We start from the raw sequence: 19,672 nt of genomic DNA on the forward strand, positions 1-19,672 counted from the left end.
TAAAAATGAAAATGTAACTGTATGGACACTTTGAGATTTTAGAGGCAATACTGAGCAATGAGATCTGGTGGGTTGAATTTAAAAATATATTCACTATGAATTAAGTTAAAAGTGTTGAAAGGCAGTACTTCTCAAAGTATCTATGATGACGGACTAGGCTTTCTAATTTCCAATTCATTGCAGAGCAATAGTCTCTTAAAATACAGTAAAAATGGATTACTAGAAAAGTGAAATTAAAAAAATCATGTGATATGAAATACAAGTATAACATTTTGTTATTAGATGCAACAGACACAAAATTTCATTTCAATAAATATAATTAAAACACATATTACATAAGCAAATACAAGAGAATTATAAAACTATACCTATTTTTCCCTGAAAAGCTGTGTACTAGTGATTAATATACTGAATACTACATTATGAATTTTGTAACAAAAGACTAGCGAAACAAATCCCCCAGAAATATGCTGTTAGAACTGGAAGAAGCAGCTTTAATTCCATCAACCTCAGAATGTTTAGTTTTCATTTTTCTCCAAAATGATGCAAGTAAAGTAATTTCAAAATTCATCTTAGTCCTTCATTTGTAGACAGTTCAATAATTTAATTTGTAATATTACAGTTTAATTTTAAATTAACTTTTGATGAAAGAGATGGGTTCTGTGTGCATGTATCTCTTATATATGGATGTTCTTTTTTCTTTTTTGTAAAAATTGTATTATTATAAAATGAATCCCAGACAGAAAAATCCACAAAACAAATGTATAACTTAAAGAATTATTGTAAGACAAGTAACTACGAGCTCATGAAACAGATTATTACCAACCACTCCAGAAGCATTTCTAAATATCCATGAGTCCTTCCTTCTTTCCATAAACAACTATTATCATTTTTATAGTAATTATTTTCTTGTTTTAAAAAGTTGTTTTATTATACAAATGTGAATTCTTAGAAAATATAGCTCAATCATGTTCATTTTAAAAATTAATATTAAAAAAATTTTTATTCAATGTATCCCTCATCTCCTTCTTTCATGTCTTACAATTTATTTTTGAAGGATTCAGCTATTTGACCTAGAGAATTTTGCACAGTCTTGATTTTGCTGGCTACACACTCAGAGTGGATTTCAATATGATTTTTCATCTTTTGTATTTTCTGAAAATTAGCAACTGGATCCAGAGGTTAAATGAGACTCAGGTTTTATCCTTTGTCATGACTAAAGGTCTGTTGGGCAAGATTACAGGAGAAATAAAATGGTCATTTCCCCATTTTTAATGTTGATGGTTAATGTTTAATTAATGCTTATTAATTCAGTGTGGATGGGGTTATAACATGGTGACATTTTAGTTCTATCAATTCTTTACCGACATTAGAAATTCTTATAAAAAGTCACTTTTATTTAGCTACCTGTTAATACGACTCATGAAGAGGACAATGATTGTTCCTGACTTCAAGGAGCGCATAAATAGGGAAGGCATGCAGGTATAGAACTCATTATAACACAAAACAAAGTGTCAAACTTGAAGCAAAGTGATCTGTCTCGTTATTATGGATTCAGGGGACTTCACATTCTAGGTGGCACTTAAGCTAAGGCTGGAAAGAGAGGTAGGTTTCAACGTATGTGATTTCTGCAGGTGAAAATGGAAAAGAATGTCCACCCAGACTGGTAGCATACACCCAGTGCCCAGAAATGTCATTGTGAGGAAGACTTCATTTTATAGCAAATAAACTAGCAAATAACTAGTTGCTTTTTGTCAAAATAACCATATTAGTAGGTTTATGCATTGAAATAGACTTAAATATATTCATTTGTATGAATGGATAGAAAAAGTGAAATAAAAATAGGGAATGTGCAAACAATTTAATAATACTCCCTTTTATTACCTCCCTTCCTCTCTTAGGTTCCGTTTGGTATCTGAACATGATGTGAAAGTTAAGATGATCAAATAATACCCCAGTCCTGCCACAAGTCCACTATAGTGATGAGAATATCAAAGAGATTAGCACCATTCTTAAGCCATATATGTCCACAGCTTCAAGTAGGCTTCAATATGGAGATGACATTTGATCTGAGCTTGGAAAATAACGAGTAGTATTTCAATAGGTGTGATTTCGTTAAGCAAAAAAAGTGAACGTATGCTTTATACTGATACCGTGGAGGTGGCATTCAGGAATGACATTGCAAAATGGATCTTCTGTTTCTTACCTTGCAATATTATCATAGGGCTGCTCAAAACATGGCAGCTGACTTCTGCTTGAGCAAATAATGCGAGAGGAAGAGAGAGAGAGAGTGAAGGGAGGACCAAGATGAGACTCACAGTGACTCTCCTAATTTAATCTTGGAAGTAGCGTGCGATCACTTCAGCATGTTGTATTGGTAATGCAGACCAACTCTGGTATAATATGTTGGGCTGTGGAAACCAGGAGGTGAGAATCAAGGGGGACGACTTGGAGGCTGTCTGTCACACTGAGTCAGACGGCTACCACTCACTGTGCCCAGGAAAGCAGGGCAATGCCATCTTTCATTTAAAACACATGTAGAAGCTGGGTTTTCAAATAATTCGCCCTAAGAAAGGGAAAACTGTTCCCAAGGGAAGAAAGGAAAGCTGGGCCAATCCCCGCCTGCACACCTCCAGCCCCAACACACACACACACACACACACACACACACACACACACACACACACACACAAAATGTCTACTACCAAACGAGAAAATTTCAAATCCTATTTAATTCTGTGTCATTGTTTCGTTTTTGGCTTCACCTTCCTCTGGATTTCAAATCAAATAGTCAAAAACTCTCTGACTCGAACATAAGATTTGTATATTCAAAATATAAACTCAGCATCTTTCCATACATTTTTATTGGCATTGCTATCTTGTGTGTTTTTGAGTGGCTAACACATAAGAAATTTAGTTTCACATCAATTACCGAAATAAGAGAAAACAAGCATATGTTGTTATGAGTTGTATCAATACTTTCACTTCAGCCCCTTAAATACATACTTCCTTTGAAAACACAGGAAGAAAATACAAGCAATAATGTATAACTATATTTCTTCATTAACTTTTACAGTCCAACTTTACTCTTTCAATGACAGTTCTATCTTTAAAACAATGAAAAGTTTTATTTTTATATCTCTGATGTGAAACGTCTGTGGTCATGTTGGATTAAATGGAAGCATTTGTATATTTTGTACTAAGTAGCCTGTTTTCAGCATTTTTGGAAAAGAAACTTAAGTAGTTGCACTTTGATATCTTTCAGAGTATTGAAATAAATCTTCTTCCTACTTGTAAAGTTAAATATTTGTGGGACCATAAATATATATGTGTGTGTGTCTTTATCCATATATATATAATGTGAAATTCTAAATAAAGCCACTGAGAGGAGCTCTAATCAAGATGATACAACTTGTAAGATTTGATCCATATCCCCTTTAGTTTGATAAAGAAGTTAATGAGAATTGATTTTAATACCTTAGAGTTTCATCCTTCGGAGAGCCAAAGAATTTGGTCTGCCTTAAATTTATAAGGATTGTCATCATTATTTTGCTCTTATGTCACAAATTTTCTGATGTTTGAACATTCTAAAATGGAAGTGGATCTATGTTTACTTACAGCATAGAGATATAGATTAAAGACTGTCCTTTAAAGGAAAAATATTTACAAGGATCCTGAAACATACATTGATATGTAAATAAACTAAATCTCTATATTTATCTAAAATTAATATAATTTATTTTATGGATATAATGATATTCCTTTTTTGTAAATTTATCATAAATTCAAACTTACCAAAAATGAAAAAATACTAAAAAGGACTCCTATATGCCATTTACTCAAGTGCATCAATTGTTAACATTTGCCTTATATTTTTTTATCAAATTTTTTTAACCATTGAGGGTAAGTTGTAGATATCCTGGTAATTTACTTCTACATACTTCCACATGTCTCCTAAAAATAAAGACATTCTTTTACACAAACTTAATTATGTAAATCAGGAAATCTGTTATAGAACTGATATTGATATAATACTGTTATCTAATCTATATAGTTTGTGATAAAATTTTGCCAGTTTTCTCAATAATGCCCTTATTGCCATTTTTTCCCCTCTGTTTAGGATCTAATCCATGATCTCATATTGCTTTTAGTTTTCATGAATCTTTGGGCTCTTTTAATCTGGAGCATTTCTCGGTCTTTTATAACCTCGATATTCTTAAAGAGTCCAGGACGATTATTTTGTTGAATGTCCTTTATTTTGGGTTTGTCTAATGACTCCTCATGAAGGATGATGTAGAACCTAAAATAAAAATGTACCATATATTAATGAGTGGAAGATATATATACATAAATAATTTTACTTAAAACATTGTGAAGTTAGTATTAAGTTAAAATATAATACGATGATCTTCCATTTTTATATTGATAAAGTTTTCTTTAAAAAATATGAACTTCCTGAATGTCATATATTGGCTCAAACAAAACTTTTCTTAGAAGTAAATAAGGATATCCTGAGATCAGTTATTTTGCTTTTAATTGCTACCATCAGAAACATTTATTTGGAAATGTTTAAATTATGGAAGAAACTTGGAATAAAGTGAAAATAATAATTTGGAATTAATATTATTGGTGACATAGAATGTTTCATCCAACTTAACATGTTTTTTAGATTTTTTGATTATAGAAAAACTCTCAAAGAAAGAAATTCCATGTACCATAGAATGAAACTCAAATAAGAGAAATCAGTCAAGTTGGGGTAACAAAATTTTATTATAAGAAATCTCGCTAATCACTTTTAACTACATGATGATGCTCTTACCCTGATCTATTTATAAAGCACAACAAAAAGGCTGAAAATTGTAATTATACCAACTTCTAGAATAAAATTGCTAAAATATGTTCCCTATACTGAGAGGAGCTTGAAGGTTGTGACATATGTCTTCCCTATCCCTCAGGGGTGTAAAGTGGAGAATCACCTGCTAAATTCTTCCTAGAATATTTGGGATTAAGTCTGTGCTCTCAAGTTTGTCCCATGGCTTCAAGACTTCCCACTGTGCAGTAGGTGATGATTTGTGTATACAAAATTGTCAGGAGGCAGCATCTCTGAGACGTGAATTCTTCTTATAAACCTCTCTCCTCGAAAGTGTATATTTTTTAATGTTAGAATTATGGAATGATAGACCTAGAATGGATTTTCAAGGATCCTCTAATCCCAGAACTTTACGTAAAACGAAGATCTTTAACTTCTTTTGTAATTTATAGAGAGCATAGGTTTCTATAGAGCAAGATTTTTCATCTGGTCACTCAAGAATGCGATTTACAGGGTCATTTCAACTGTGTGTTGTTATTGATCATTTTTAAGTGAAACAGTAAACTATACTTCTATATAATCTATAATACATTTCCTGTTAGTTGTTTACCATTATTTTTTATTCACAATAAATCTCTATTGTGCACTGAATCTGATTATTGTGACAGATGGAGAAGGGGCATTGCCTGGGTAATTACTAAGGCTGGTTGAGTTTAGTAGCCAGTGCAAAGGGAAAGCACCAGACAGTTGTCCCAAAAGTAACACACAGATATGCACCTTCCTCATTTGTCTAGAAAATTAATAGATGGGATGCAAAGTATTTATATAAAATATTTATGAATATCAACTGGTTGATGACAAATATTGAGGCAGTTTTCCCCTGAGTGGTACTCTAGTATGACCTAGCATAGAAAATTGATAGATGATTTCTATTCACCTTCCTATTTTTTTAGCCTGTACCTTGGACTTGGCTCTTCTATGGTAGGGTCAAATCTCAAGTGACTGGGATCATTGAGGAATTGGTTAATCCTATTAGTTTGAACTGTCTGTAAAAGAATGTTTTCCAGATTTTTTCCTAAATATATTTCAAATTTAAAATGTTTCAAAAATGTACTTATGTATTTAATAGATTTAGTAAATAAAATAAAGAGAAACTAATCCTTTATTTGATGATTCAGGACTTATAATTTGTTATGTTTCTAATCAACTCTCATTTAGAAATTTGAACTTTGGAGAATAAAAATTATAACTTGTCAATAATTTCTTCTAAAACTCAAGTATAGGAAGAAAATAATTCTATGTTCTTAAGGGCCTCATTTTCTGGTTAGAATATTTTTAAATAAATAAATACATAAATAAATAGAAGTTTTCTTTTTCTTTACATTTTGATGGTATAGAATAAGAAAAAGGCAACTGTTAATTTGCTAAAATAATCTATTATTTTGAAAGTAAAGGTAAGTATCAGATGGTGAGAAACTACTTTCTATGCAGCAGTATTTTAATTTTCATAATAAGATTGATTCTCCTCTTTTGGAACCAAGAGTAAAGACACTTTCTAGAAGGCTCCTTCAATCTGCAGCAGAAAAATGTATCCAGATTGGTAATTCTGAAAAATTTTGGATAAATAATTTTTCTGAAATTCAGCAATATATATTGTAAACAAATAAGTGGGCTATAGGGGAAGTAGTAAGTAAAAGCTTTTAAAAATTATCTAGCATAAAAATTCTAGTGAATATAAGCACATATATCATGCTAAAAAATTAAAGAAAGCGTTAAGTAAATATCATAATTTTACATAAATCTAGATACATGGATTTTTCTAAAAATGCAAAATAATAATATCATAAACTGAAATCACTTAGGAATGCATACATGGATAATTTACCAATTTTCATCCAAATAATTTAAATTTATAATACATACTCACTTGTAAATGATTTTTGTTCCATAAAATTTATGTGATTTCATGAAATGCAATGGACTCTGAAAGAGCTGTTTTTGATCTGTACCACGATGTTTGTGCCCTTGAGAGAGAGCAAAGCATCCACTGACATCCAGAATCTCTTGCTATCAGCTGGGCCTTGGGATTGATATGACCTAGCTGGGTACTGAGAGGCGTGGTGTTTTCTATTAAACATAAACAACATCACAGAGTATCAACATCAGACAAGGCCGTTCTCTAGGGGCTGGTGGATCAAGACAAAAACACTCCATAGTCATGTCTGAACACAGATAACACATGAACGTTGTCCTAGCTTCAAAGTACCAGATATTCCTCCCTCCCTGCTAAGTGAATGACTGCCACTTCTTTAAAACTGCCAACTGCGGTTTCCGTCCTGGTCTGGTCTTCCGTCCTCCTAGATAAGATTTATTAAGATATTCAGACATAGTATATATTACCCCTGCTTCCCAAAAGCATCTCATCAACAGCAAAGCCTGCTTCTTTAAATATTCCCCAAACTTAACCAAACACAGGGCCAGATCCTGTCGTAAGTCCTTACCAACACCCTCTTGTTGAGATGAACTATGCTTTTCCATGCTGTGCCTTCTCCCTCACAGCATTAAGTAATATGTCCAACTTGTTCAAATACAGATGTGTTCCTGGTGGTCATTGAATGGAGGGCATTGACCCTGACTAGATTTCCAAGATATCTACACGAAAGCAGTTAATACCGTAACTACTCACCCCAAACCATGGCATTTTAATTTATTTGCTATTTATTTTGTATAATTAAAAATTAAATGATGATAAAATATTCTTTTAAGATTATTTTATTGTTCTTTCTTTATGTTTCTATGGATCAGTGACAACTCAGATGATACCTCCATGCAGTGGTTTCCCCAAATCACTCCACTTAAAGTCTGTAAGAGACCCTGTCAGTCCCTGCAGATATCAACTCAGTCCACCTGGATGTTATCAGCAGACAGTTCCCAGATGCTCCAATAGCTTCCTGCATCTTCCTGCCTGAGAGTGTTCTCTGTTCATAAAATAATGTTCAGCCAGAGCCAGGAGCTGCCTGGAGGGTTTGGGAGGGAAGGTGTTAATGCCCAAAACCAACAATAAGGGATGGGAGTCGTTGAATGAACTTGAATGCTTCTGGGAGAACTTAGTAAGCACTCTGGTTGAAAATCTGGAATTGGATCACTCTTCATTCCGAAGGCAAGAAGGAACCTGTTGTTAGTGGAATCCTAGCTTGATGAAGCATCATGAATGCTCAAACTTTCTTCACTTGCAGAGTGCTGGAATAAGGTATATATCTTAAGAAATTATTCTAGCATTTGAAAGATATGATGGCAATAATAATTATAATAATTAGAGATAGGGTTGGATTTTGTTAAACACCAAAGACATCTTGAAGAAGGAGAAAGAGAGGTTTAGATTAGTGACCTATCAACTCAGGCCATGCTGTAAGAGATAGAAAGCCTCTATGGGAGTCTATATAGAGACTCTCATTTCCTCTCTCTAGAAGGAGATTGTACTGGTAATAAAGCTCAAAATTTAATCATTAAAAAATACAAAGAAATTTGTATTCATTATTCTAGCAAGAATCATATGCAAGGGGTCCAAAATTATGGCCATGTATCAAATACAGCTCATGACCTGTTTCCTTAAATAAAGTTGTATTGAAATGCATCTGTTTGCATTTGTTTAGTATTTTTTTGGTTATTTTCACTCTACAATAGTAGAGTTGAATAGTTACAACAGAGACCATATGGCCTGCAAAATTGAAAATATTTATTATTTGGTTCTTTACAAAAAATGTTAGCTGATTCCTGTCCTATGCTTTAGTCTGCACCTAACTTTAGTTAGGGCCTTGATAGGAAAGAAGTGTAATCCTAAGAATGTCATGGGAATGTTTAGGGAGATACATATAAAATCCTTGAATTCCTAGATTCCCCTGTACCCTTTGGTATGGAAGCAGCCAGCAGCTTTCCCTGTTATAGAGGAGATAAGATCATCCATTTCCTGGAGACTAAGCAAATATCTCATTTTAGGCAGATGCTTCACAAGGTAACGTTTAAATCCTCAAACTGATAACTACAGTCAGATCTCAGCATAACAAAGACAGGTCCTATGGGAGAAAATGAATGATTCACCAAAAGATGCTTAGGAAAAGGCTAATATATTCTAGAGAGGACCAGGACACACGACCAAGATCAGGTGACTGAACAGACTCTAATGACTAGTATTTGTGGCAAAAGAAAAGCCAACAACAACAATAACAACTATAAGCTACTACCCTTTTGGCTCCCTGTTTTTCCCCAATAGATAACTTGATTATAAGAGGAGGAAAGGTTAAACTTCATTATGACATCTGGAAGCTTAACTACACAAGAGGAATTCTGAAAGTAGATCTTGCTTCAATCTTCTTCCTACTACTCTTTATAAGAGTCATGGGAAATGAGAAAAGTCTTATATGCTATGGTTCTGAGGAATGCTAGACAATATTAGTAAGACTGTGGAACTTCTCAGGTTCTCTTGTCTATAGGGTAAGAGTTATTAAGACACATGATAGGGCAGGCCAAGTGGAAACCTCTGAAACTTCTCCTCTGCTAGCCAAGATAGAAACAAAAAGCAGTATCATATTCTGGGGGATGGGGATGGTAGGGTTTAGTGACACCATTAAGGACCCATAAGGATGAAAGCATGATGGTCATTATCATACCTCTAATTAAATCTCCTGTTTGGCCCTTGAAGAAACAGGGTGGATCTTTCTTGGAGAATTACTGTAGCATACTGCAGGCTTAACCAAGTAGTAGATCCAATTCAGACAAGTGAACTCTTTTCCTTTCCAATTATAAAAGGGTATCAGAAACAATTCACATTCATACAGAATAGACATAATCATTCATTTATAGGTTTTCCTCATGTTTATTTTAACTCTTCTACTCTCTTGTTGTCTGAAGAAGTCTAGACTACTTGCCATCTCACAGATCTATTATGCTGGTGAGATCATGCTGATTAGACAAGACAAGAAATAGGTGACTAGTACACTGTGGACCGTGTTAAGACACATATGTTTTACAGGGTGGAAAATAAACCCTATGAAGATGCAGGCACCAGCCGCATCAGCAAATTTTAGGGGTCCAGCAATCAGAAGCATTCTAGTTAGTATATCCTCTCCAAAGTCAAAGATGAATGGTTGCATCTTGCATGCCTTACCACAATGAAGGAAGCACAGCACCAGGTGAGCTCTTTGGGTCCTGGAGATAACACATCCCACACCTAGAAGAGATACACTGCAGGCTTAGAATGGATCCTGTAGCAGACCCAGCTCACAGTGCAAGCAGCCATGCCAGTAAGGCCATATATTCCAGAAAAGTCTCTAGTATTGAAAGTGTTTGTGATTTAAAAAATAAAAAAGATATGGTATATACATACAATGTAGTACTACTCAGCCATAGAAAAGAATGAAATTTTGCCATTTATGGCAACATGGATGGACTTGGAGGGCATTATGCTAAGAGAAATAACTCAGACAGATGAAAGACAAACATTGTATGACATCACCTATATGTGGAATCTAAAAATATAATAAACTAGTAGATATATCAAAAAAGAAGCAGACTCACATATATAGAAAACAAACTAGTGGTTACCAGTGGGGAAGGGGCAAGGGTCTATATAGGGGCAGGGGATTAAGAGGTACAAACTATTAGGTATAAATAAAATAAGCTACAAGAATATATTGTATAACACGGGGAGTATAGCAATTATTTTGTAATAACTATAAATGGAATACAACCTTTAAAAATTGTAAATCACTATACTGTACTGAAACTTATATATTATATATCAACTGTACTTCAATTAAAAAATAAAATAATTTTATTAAAAGACTAAAAAAATAATAAAGTTACTTAAATGGCTGATGCCAGAGGGATGCTTTGACCCTTCTCTCTTGTCTCCCTGAAAGTAGAAAATAAATCTCCCATGTGAAATATGTCCTCCTTGTCCTGGGAGGTAGAAAAACACTCATCACCAGAGACAGAATTCAGGGCAAAGAAGCTGATATAAACAAACTGTGTAACTTCTTGCTAATTTTCTACCCAAGTCCAAACTTTGCTTAAATTCCTTACAAATCCAAACCTGTTTCTTTGCCCTTTCAGATCTTCACAAATTTATTGTTTCTTTGTAGAAAAAGATGTGAAAGCTGCCTGCTTTTGGCCACACTTTGAGCATCATTTTAGGACCTCTCATGCACACAAAATTAAATTGATTTTTCTCCTATGAATCTGTCTTGTGTATTAGTCCAGGCACAAGAACGCAAGAGCGGTGGTCGTGGGGGGCATCTCCATCCCCATAGATGGTTACTAGGTTACCCTAGGCAAGCCTAAAAACAATGCAATTTTAGATACTCTGCTTTTATCTTTATATTGTTGCTGAAAATATATACTAAGAAAGATGAATACTTGGAAGAGTTTATTTCCTAAGGTTGTGGTGAATCTTTCTGAGGACAGAATATTGTGGGGGGAAATGTCTTTTCATGATACTTGAGGCATTAGTAAAACTTGGGATTGTGAAAAATGAAAATGATTTAAACTGGGTGTCTTGTAAAGCATTTGGGAAATCCCAGAGAAAGGAGATGTGATTATGGGTTCAGCGTTACTTGAAAAGAACTTTCCTAACTGGAACCAATTTTTATCCTCAGTAAGGAAAGGAACTGCACCTCAGAAAGACATTTAAGAATGTTAAATCAGGAAGGTACCTAAAAGATCATTGGATCTCAAATTTGTACTTTGTGAACGATGAAATTGTAATCAATTTTCGTGAAGTCAGACCACAACTGTCAGCTGGCTTGTGCTCTTCACCAGGCCTCTGGGTACTTCACCACGATCTCCATTTCTTTCATATTTTAATGCAGCTTCTACACCATAGCAATCTTTGTAAACCTTCTTCCCCTATTTCTGATGATTGCTCGAATTTATTAAAAAACAACGTATATGGGACTTCCCTGGTGGCGCAGTGGGTAAGAATCTGCCTGTCAATGCAGGGGACACGGGTTCGAGCACTGGTCCGGGAAGATCCCACATGCCGCGGAGCAACTAAGCCCGTGCACCACAACTACTGAGCCTGCGCTCTAAAGCCCGTGCACCACAACTACTGAAGCCGGCGTGCCTAGAGCCCGGGCTCCACAACAAGAGAAGCCACCGCAATGAGAAGCCCGCGCACCGCAACAAAGAGTAGCCCCCGCTCGCTGCAACCAGAGAAAGCCCGCGCGCAGCAACGAAGATCCAACGCAGCCAAAAATAAATAAATTAATTAATTAATTTTAAAAAATATGAATTTTATTCTATCACAAAATGCAATTAGTGTTTAAATAGTTTGACAGAGAATGAGCATTTAGTTTTAAGACTCATACAAAAAATTAGCTCTATCAGAAAAGAAGGAAAATGTTTGAACAAACTCAGTAATTTGTGATATATTATGTCACTGTTTTCCACATCAGAAAAAAATTAGTGTCCTATTTCTTAGCACTATTCAGATGTAGTAACCTAAGATTTTCCTCTGGATTCACAGCAGAACCTGGACAGCAACAGCATATTTAATTATGAACTGTAACATTTCTTTGTGGATTACACGTTAGATGGCAATGTTATCGTATATATATCTAGAGTTTTAAAATCTACTTCTAAGCAATGCTACAAAAAATAATGTTGCTTTTTTATTTTCACAGTTCAAAAAAATAAGGTCTCTGATGCAATGCTACTGTGCCGTTGAAAGGTGATTGTATTCAAGAGATTGCTCCTGTGTAGGTGCTGTGTGCGTGCTGTATTTGAAAGTCATCTTGTGACAAGTTTACACTTCTTACACAGTGCCTCAAAAGCTTCTACTTTTTAAACTAAAATTAAAATGGTGAATTCAATTTTTGATATTTTTTCATAAAATCTGATGAGCTCATGGAGAGACATGTGCAACAGAAGTGGAAATTCTACTTTATGGCTTGTTATATCACTCAGTGGAGATAAAAAATCTTCTTTTATTATATCTCTTTTAAAAATAACAATGAAACAACAACAACTAAATTCCGGAATAGAGTGGTGGTACGGAATGCAATTTGACTGGAAATAGTGCTTGGCTATGGGAATTGGGTGGCCTTTAAGAAAACAATTCCTTTGGCCTTAAGGAAAGTACTACTCGAATATGGCCTATTGTCCAACACCTGGATCACAGCAACCCTTGGAAACTTAGCAGAAATGCAGTCTCAGGCAAAGCCCCGAACGTATGAATTAGACTTTCTGTGGATGGGACCCAGCAATCTGGGAGTTAACAATCTCTCCAGATAATTCTTACGCCCGCTAAAATTTGAGAAGCTCTGCCTTACATTTCCCACTAGAAATGAGGGGTTAGACTACATTACTTACCAAAGTCCCTTACTACAGTTAAGTTAAATGTCTTGTTAATTATGAGTGAGTAATTGATAAATGATGAATAAATGAAATTAAATGAATTTAATTTTACCATGGAGTTATATTTTAATACTTCAGAGGCATAAAGAGATAAAACTATTCATTCAATAGGAAGGTGTTCTAATATCGCATGTACGTATTTTGATTGTTGGTGCTAATTTAGTTACCCTCATTAAGCATGTGTTTTAATTTTTAAATTAAGCTTTTTTTTCTTTCTTAGGTAAATGTAAATTCACATACAGTTGTAAGAAACAGTACAGAGTGATCTCGTGTTTTCTTTATCCCATTTCCCCCAATGGTAACATCTCACAAAAAATTAGTACAATATCAAAACAGCCAAGGTATTGATTTTGATAGAGTCGAAACCCAGAACATTTCTAGCACCACAAGGATCCCTCTTGTTGCCCTTTTATAGCCACATCCACTTCCCTCCTGTCCCCATGCTTTCCTTAAATCCTGGCAGCCGCTATCTGTTTTCCATTTCTGTAATTTTGTCATTTATAGACTGTAATGTAAATGGAATCATACAATACATAATTTGGGGGATTAGCTTTCTTTACTCAACATAATTCTCTGGAAATTCATCCAGGGAGTTGTGTGTATCAATACTGTCTTCCTTTTTATGGCCAACAAGTATTGCATGATAAGGAAGTACCACAGTGTGTTTATCCATGGTTAAATGGTTTTTAAATCATTCACTCGTTGAAAGCTATCTTAATTGTTTCCACTTTTGCCTATTAGGAATAAAGCTGCTAAATGCTCATGTACATGTTTTTATGTGAACATAGGTCTTCATTTCTCAGGGATAAATGGCCAGGAGTCCAATTGCTAGGTTGTTTGGTAATTGCATGTTTAGTTTCTTTATAAGAAACTACCAAACTCTTTTCCAAAGTGGCTATACCATTTCACATTCCCGCCGGCAATGTATGAAGAATCGAGTTTCTCTGAAATTTTGCCAGCATTTGGTCTTTTTTTTTTTTAAAAAAATGAGAGATGCATTCTTTTTTTTTTTTTTAATGGATTTATTTTATTTATTTATTTTTGGCTGTGTTGGGTCTTCATTGCTGCACGCAGGCTTTCTCTAGCTGTAGAGAGCGGGGGCTACTCTTTGTTGCAGTGCAATGGCTTCTCATTGCGTTGGGTTATCTTGCTGTGGAGCACGGGCTCTAGGCACACAGGCTTCAGTAGTTGCAGCACGCAGGCTCAGTAGTTGTGGTGCACGGGCTTAGTTGCTTCCCCGCATGTAGGATCTTCCTGGACCAGGGCTGGAACCCGTGTCCCGTGCATTGGCAGGCGGATTCTCAACCACTGTGCCACCAGGGAAGCCCCAGCACTTGGTCTTGTCATTTTTATTATACCTTTAAAAAATTTTAGCCGTTCTCATAGTTATGTAGTATCTTGTGGTTTTAGCTTCATTTTCCTAATGGCTGATGATGTTGCTTACTTTTTCTTGTGTTGATTTGCACACTGTATATCTACTTTAGTGAAACAGCTCTACACATCTTTACTCGTGATTTAACTGGGTTATCTGCTTTTTACTGTTGAGTATTGAGAATTTTTTATATATTCTGCACACTAGTCCTATGTTTAATATGAGGTTGTAAATATTTTCTCTCACTCTGTAGCTTATCATTTTATTTTCTTAACAGGGTCTTTCATGAAGCAAAAGTTTTTAATTTTGATGAAGCCTAATTTATCAATTTTTTTTTTATGGATCATGCTTTTAGTGTCAAGACTAAGAACCTTTTGCCTAGCCCCAAATCTTAAAGATCCTCTCCTCTTTTTTTTCCCCAAGTTTTTTATAGTGTTATACTTTATATATAAATCCTTTTTTTTTTTTTTTTGCCTGTAGATGTCAATTTCTCTGGTATGATGTGTTGAAAAGGCTATCCTCTACTGAAAATATAGGGAATTGCTTTGAGCATGTATTTTTTTATAAACCATATTTAAAGAGGGTGGTAATTATAAGGAAGTACATGAAACTAAGAAAAATAAAATGTAAAGGAATTATCAGACAGAAATAAAAGAAAATGGATCAGGGCCAAGAGAGCATTTGTGTGTCATGCCAGCTTGTGTGCTTTAGGAGAGTTAAAGAATAGGAAAAGAAATCAAAAAATACCTTTGAAGGAAGATTAATCAGAATGAATTAATTATCCAAAGAAATAGAGTAAGAAAGGCTATAATGCTATAAAAACCCAATAAGACATTAAAAAAATATGTCTTTAGGGAGCCATAAGGAATTCTGGTGAAGATGGGCACTTATCTTCCTCTTTATTCTGTAGTAGATGGCCTCCAAGTGGGTGTATGACAGACAATCCTTTGAGGTGTGAGATGAAAGTATTAGAACTTTTATTTTTTTAAAAAATCATTTGGCATGAAAGACTCACAAATGTAAGTAGTATAAAAAGTAATGATTTGGTTAGTATCACCCAAACTAAGAAATAAAATATCACCTACCATAATTTTGAAGTCCCCTCTGCTCCTTGCCTTGTCTGTCCCTTTTTTTTTCAGTCAGATTAAAAACCATTATCCTGAATTTTGTGCTTATAATTTCCTTCTTTTTCATCATAATTTTATGTTTTTATTTCTAAACTATACGTAGTTCCATTTTATATGTTTATGATGAAATTATGCTATGTGACTTGTATTTCTCAATCATAATTAAGTTTTTAAGATCAGTGTATGCTGTTTACATTAGCTGTAATGTACTCATTTTCAACCCTGTATCGTACTCTAGCCTATGAATATGAGAGGGACTCCTAATCCATTCTTCTCTTAATGGATTATAATGCTCTTCCCAGGTGTCTGCTAATGTAAGGCTATCAATATTCTTGAAGAGGTCTCCTGGAGCTTATAAATAGCAAGAACTTCTTTAGGATATAGTCCCAGGAGTAGAATTTCTAAATGTTCTGCATATCTTCAAATTTATTAGATAATGCCAAATTGTTTTCTAGGCTCGCTATGCCATGTTACATTATCACAGCAGTTTATTAGCCTCTGGCTGTTCTACATATCTTCTAGTACTTGACATTTTCAGATGTTAAAATTCTTACCTATCCTGTGTATGTGTGAAATGAGATCTTATTGTGATTTTATTTTGCATTCCTCTGATTTCAAATGAGATAAGGCAAAACTTCATATATTTATTACTTGTTCCTCCCCATATAATCTGTCTGCAAGATTTTGCCTATTTTTTAATAGGGTTGCTTGTTTTTTTCTTGTTGATTTATAGAAGTTCTTTTTTTATAATATATAGTAGATGATATATGATACATGATACACACGTACATATATATATATATATATATATATATATGTTACTGTCCTTATATGTCTGAAACTGTTTTCTTGATTTGTGGCTTGTTTTTCAGTTTCTTCTTGTTGTCTTTAGATAAGCAGAATTTCTTAAATATAAAACAATTAACTATATAATTTTTAGTTTTATATTTTTAAAAAGAAATTCTTCTTGGACTTGAGGTAATAAAAAACATTCATCTATTGTCTTCTAAAAACTTTATATTAACTGTAATTTAATTTTGTAGTCAAAATGGTATTTATTTTTGTCTCTGATGTGAGAAATGTCCAGCCTGATTTCTTTTTCTAAGTGGACAAACAATTGTTCTAGCAGTAGTTATTAAAGAGCCTGTCTACTGCACAGTGAACGGCAATATCAATTCAATTCTAACCAAGTTCCTAAGTGTTTTCAAGTATCTGTTACTGATCTCTATTCTGTGTCCATGAATTAATTTTTCTTGCTTTGGTCCAATACTATGTTAATCATTTCACTTTTTAATGATACTTGATATCTGGTAAGGCAGGTTCACGAATATTGTTCCTTTTCTTTGGGAGTATTTCAACTATTCTTGGTTTTTTGCTTTTCCCGTATTGATAAATGTATCAGTTCATTTTGTAAATTTCTACAAAAAAAGTTGTTTTTTAATTGCATTGAATCTATGCATGAACTAGAAAGAACTATTGCATTTACATATTTACTTTTTCAATCCATAAACATAGTATATTCATTTGGTCTTCTTGAACGTAATTCAATAAAATGTATAATATTTTCAAAAATATCTTGAACTTCTTTGTTAGGTTTCTTCTTAGATAATCTATATTTTCAATGATACTATAAATAGCTTAAATTTCTAATAATTCTATTTTTTGTTGGTGTTTAGAAATACACTTTTACAAACCAAATTTTTTCTTGCTACAACTGTCTTACATAAAAGTGCACAAATAAGTGTACATCAGTTCAATGAAATTTTAGCTGTTGAATTATAAACATTGATTTCTTGAATCTAGTGACCTTGTTAGATTATCTTTTTAATTCTAATTATCTATATTCTTTTTGAATTTTCCACATAGACAACCAATTTCTGATAGTAATTATAATTTGTTTATTTTTTATTCTAAGCCCATTTTTTTCTCAGCTTTTCTCTTCAAAATGGAACCAATCTTAGTAATTTATAGATTATATATTTTTTCAAGTTTTTGAGTTACTTACAAAACCTTTAAACTTATTTGTCTCAGCTATGTAGTTATGTCAGATTTTCCAATCTTATTAGTTTTTATGTCTGTGTGTGTGCTTTCCTTCTGTCTTGATCAAACTTGCCTGAGGATTATCATTTTATTTTATTTTATTTTATTTTATTTTTCCATGGTAACCCAATATGGCTTTTTGAAACATTATATTATTAATTTTAATATATCATTTCTTCTCTTTTATTTAAGATTTTATTTTTTCTAAGTTCTTAAATTTTCTCCTTAACACATTCATTTCAGCCTTTAAAAATTTTTTAAAAACATTTATAGGTTTTAAATTCTCTCTAAGAGGTGCTTTATCTGTAGTGCACACATTTATGTATTTTGTTTTTAAAAAAGTTTAGTTCAAAATATTTTCTAATTTCTATTGTTTTATTTCTTTGATTCATGAGTCATTTTGAAGTATATCTCTTAATTCCTAACATGTATCTTTTCTAATTTTGTATAATAATTTTTGTCTTAATTGACTTATTTTGATTAGAGAATGTGTTGTGTATAATATCAAATTTGGAATTTATTGACATTTGTTTTCTGTCCCAGCATGTGGTTAATATTTCCACTGATTTGTATGTGTTTCAAAAGAATTTGTATTCTGTGGTTGCCAAATGTAATGCCTATTAGGTTAAAGTGTTAATAAAGTCATTTTCTCACCAATTTAAATTTAAAAAATTTTTGTTTCTACAGATAATAAATGTGTGGTAAATCTCATTGTGATGGTGAGTATGTCTGTTGCTGGTAGTTCCTTTGTTTGTTTTACATATGTAAAGTCTAGATATTTACTTGTAAATATTTAGAGTATATATGTACATATATATAGTGTATTGGTGAATTAATATTTTTATCATTGTATAGAGACTTTTATCTTCATCAGTATTTTTCCCCTAAAGTCTATTTAGTCCAATATGAATATGCCACCTCAGGCTTTCCTTTTGTTAGTATTCTTCAAGTATACCTAATTCAGTTCTTTTACTTTGACTTCTGTGTCCTTAGGTTCAAACCCTGTCTCTGATAAATTGGATCTTGCCTGGAATCCCAATCTTTGGAGAGACCATTATTTTTCTGAAAAAGTTCAATCTGTGTCCCAAAGAACTAACTTAAGCAGGCCTCATGTAACACAATCTGTTATATGAATTATAGGCATGTCTTTACATGTGCTTAGATATTTACTTTTTATTTCACATATTAATAATATACCAAACAGAACGCATAGTCGAATGAAAGCAAATTGCTTCAAAATGCATTTCCGTATTTCCCACAGAGACCAATTAGCTTTATTATACCAAGACATCCCCCAAATTTATGTGAAAATATTGAAAGATGGGTTATCAGAAAGAATTACAATTCATTCCCTCTGGATTTAATTATAGAATGTAACTCCAAATATAAGGCAACATGTGTGGAAGATAAGCAAATCTCTTTGGATTTGATTGCATGATAGCCATGCAACATTTCCTCTCTTCATATTTAACCTGGAAAACTTTCATTAATTTAGGAAGAAAGTATGCTGTTTCTTGATAAAGTGAATTTCATATGGTACCTCACTGACCATCATATTCAGCAGTTTCATGTGACAGAACTAAGCCTGAAAAAACAGAATTGCAATAAAACCACAAACCAATGGTAGATTTTTATAGTCAATTGTACATGTCTAAATCAACCACTGACACTTTCATTTCTGACATGCTTTTATTCTGTTTGTTACTCATTCCTAAAAGATTGTATTTTCTTAACTCGGTTATTCATAAACTTTAGTACCAAACCTAAAGATCTTTAAAATATCCAAACGGAATGCTTTCTACAAAGTTAAAGCCCATCAGTGAAGAATAGTAGGTCATTATGCATAACATTTTGAATCCTATGGCTATTCTCTTTATGTTCACATAAATTCAAGATTTGTTGAAATAACAC

General features: G+C 33.3%; 1 long non-coding RNA gene across 1 annotated transcript in view; it reads right to left on the reverse strand.

Annotated features, from left to right (window-relative positions):
• Positions 1-2,846: 2,846 nt before the first annotated feature.
• Positions 2,847-19,672, reverse strand: part of LOC309630472 — an 85,026-nt gene continuing 68,200 nt past the window's right edge. Inside the window, exon 2 of the long non-coding RNA XR_014245687.1 lies at positions 2,847-6,937. This is a non-coding gene — a long non-coding RNA (uncharacterized lncRNA). The remainder of the gene's footprint in view (positions 6,938-19,672) is intronic.

The sequence above is a fragment of the Balaenoptera borealis genome (genome assembly GCF_965194805.1).
Source record: "Balaenoptera borealis genome assembly, chromosome: 6".
Classification (NCBI taxonomy): Eukaryota; Metazoa; Chordata; class Mammalia; order Artiodactyla; family Balaenopteridae; genus Balaenoptera; species Balaenoptera borealis.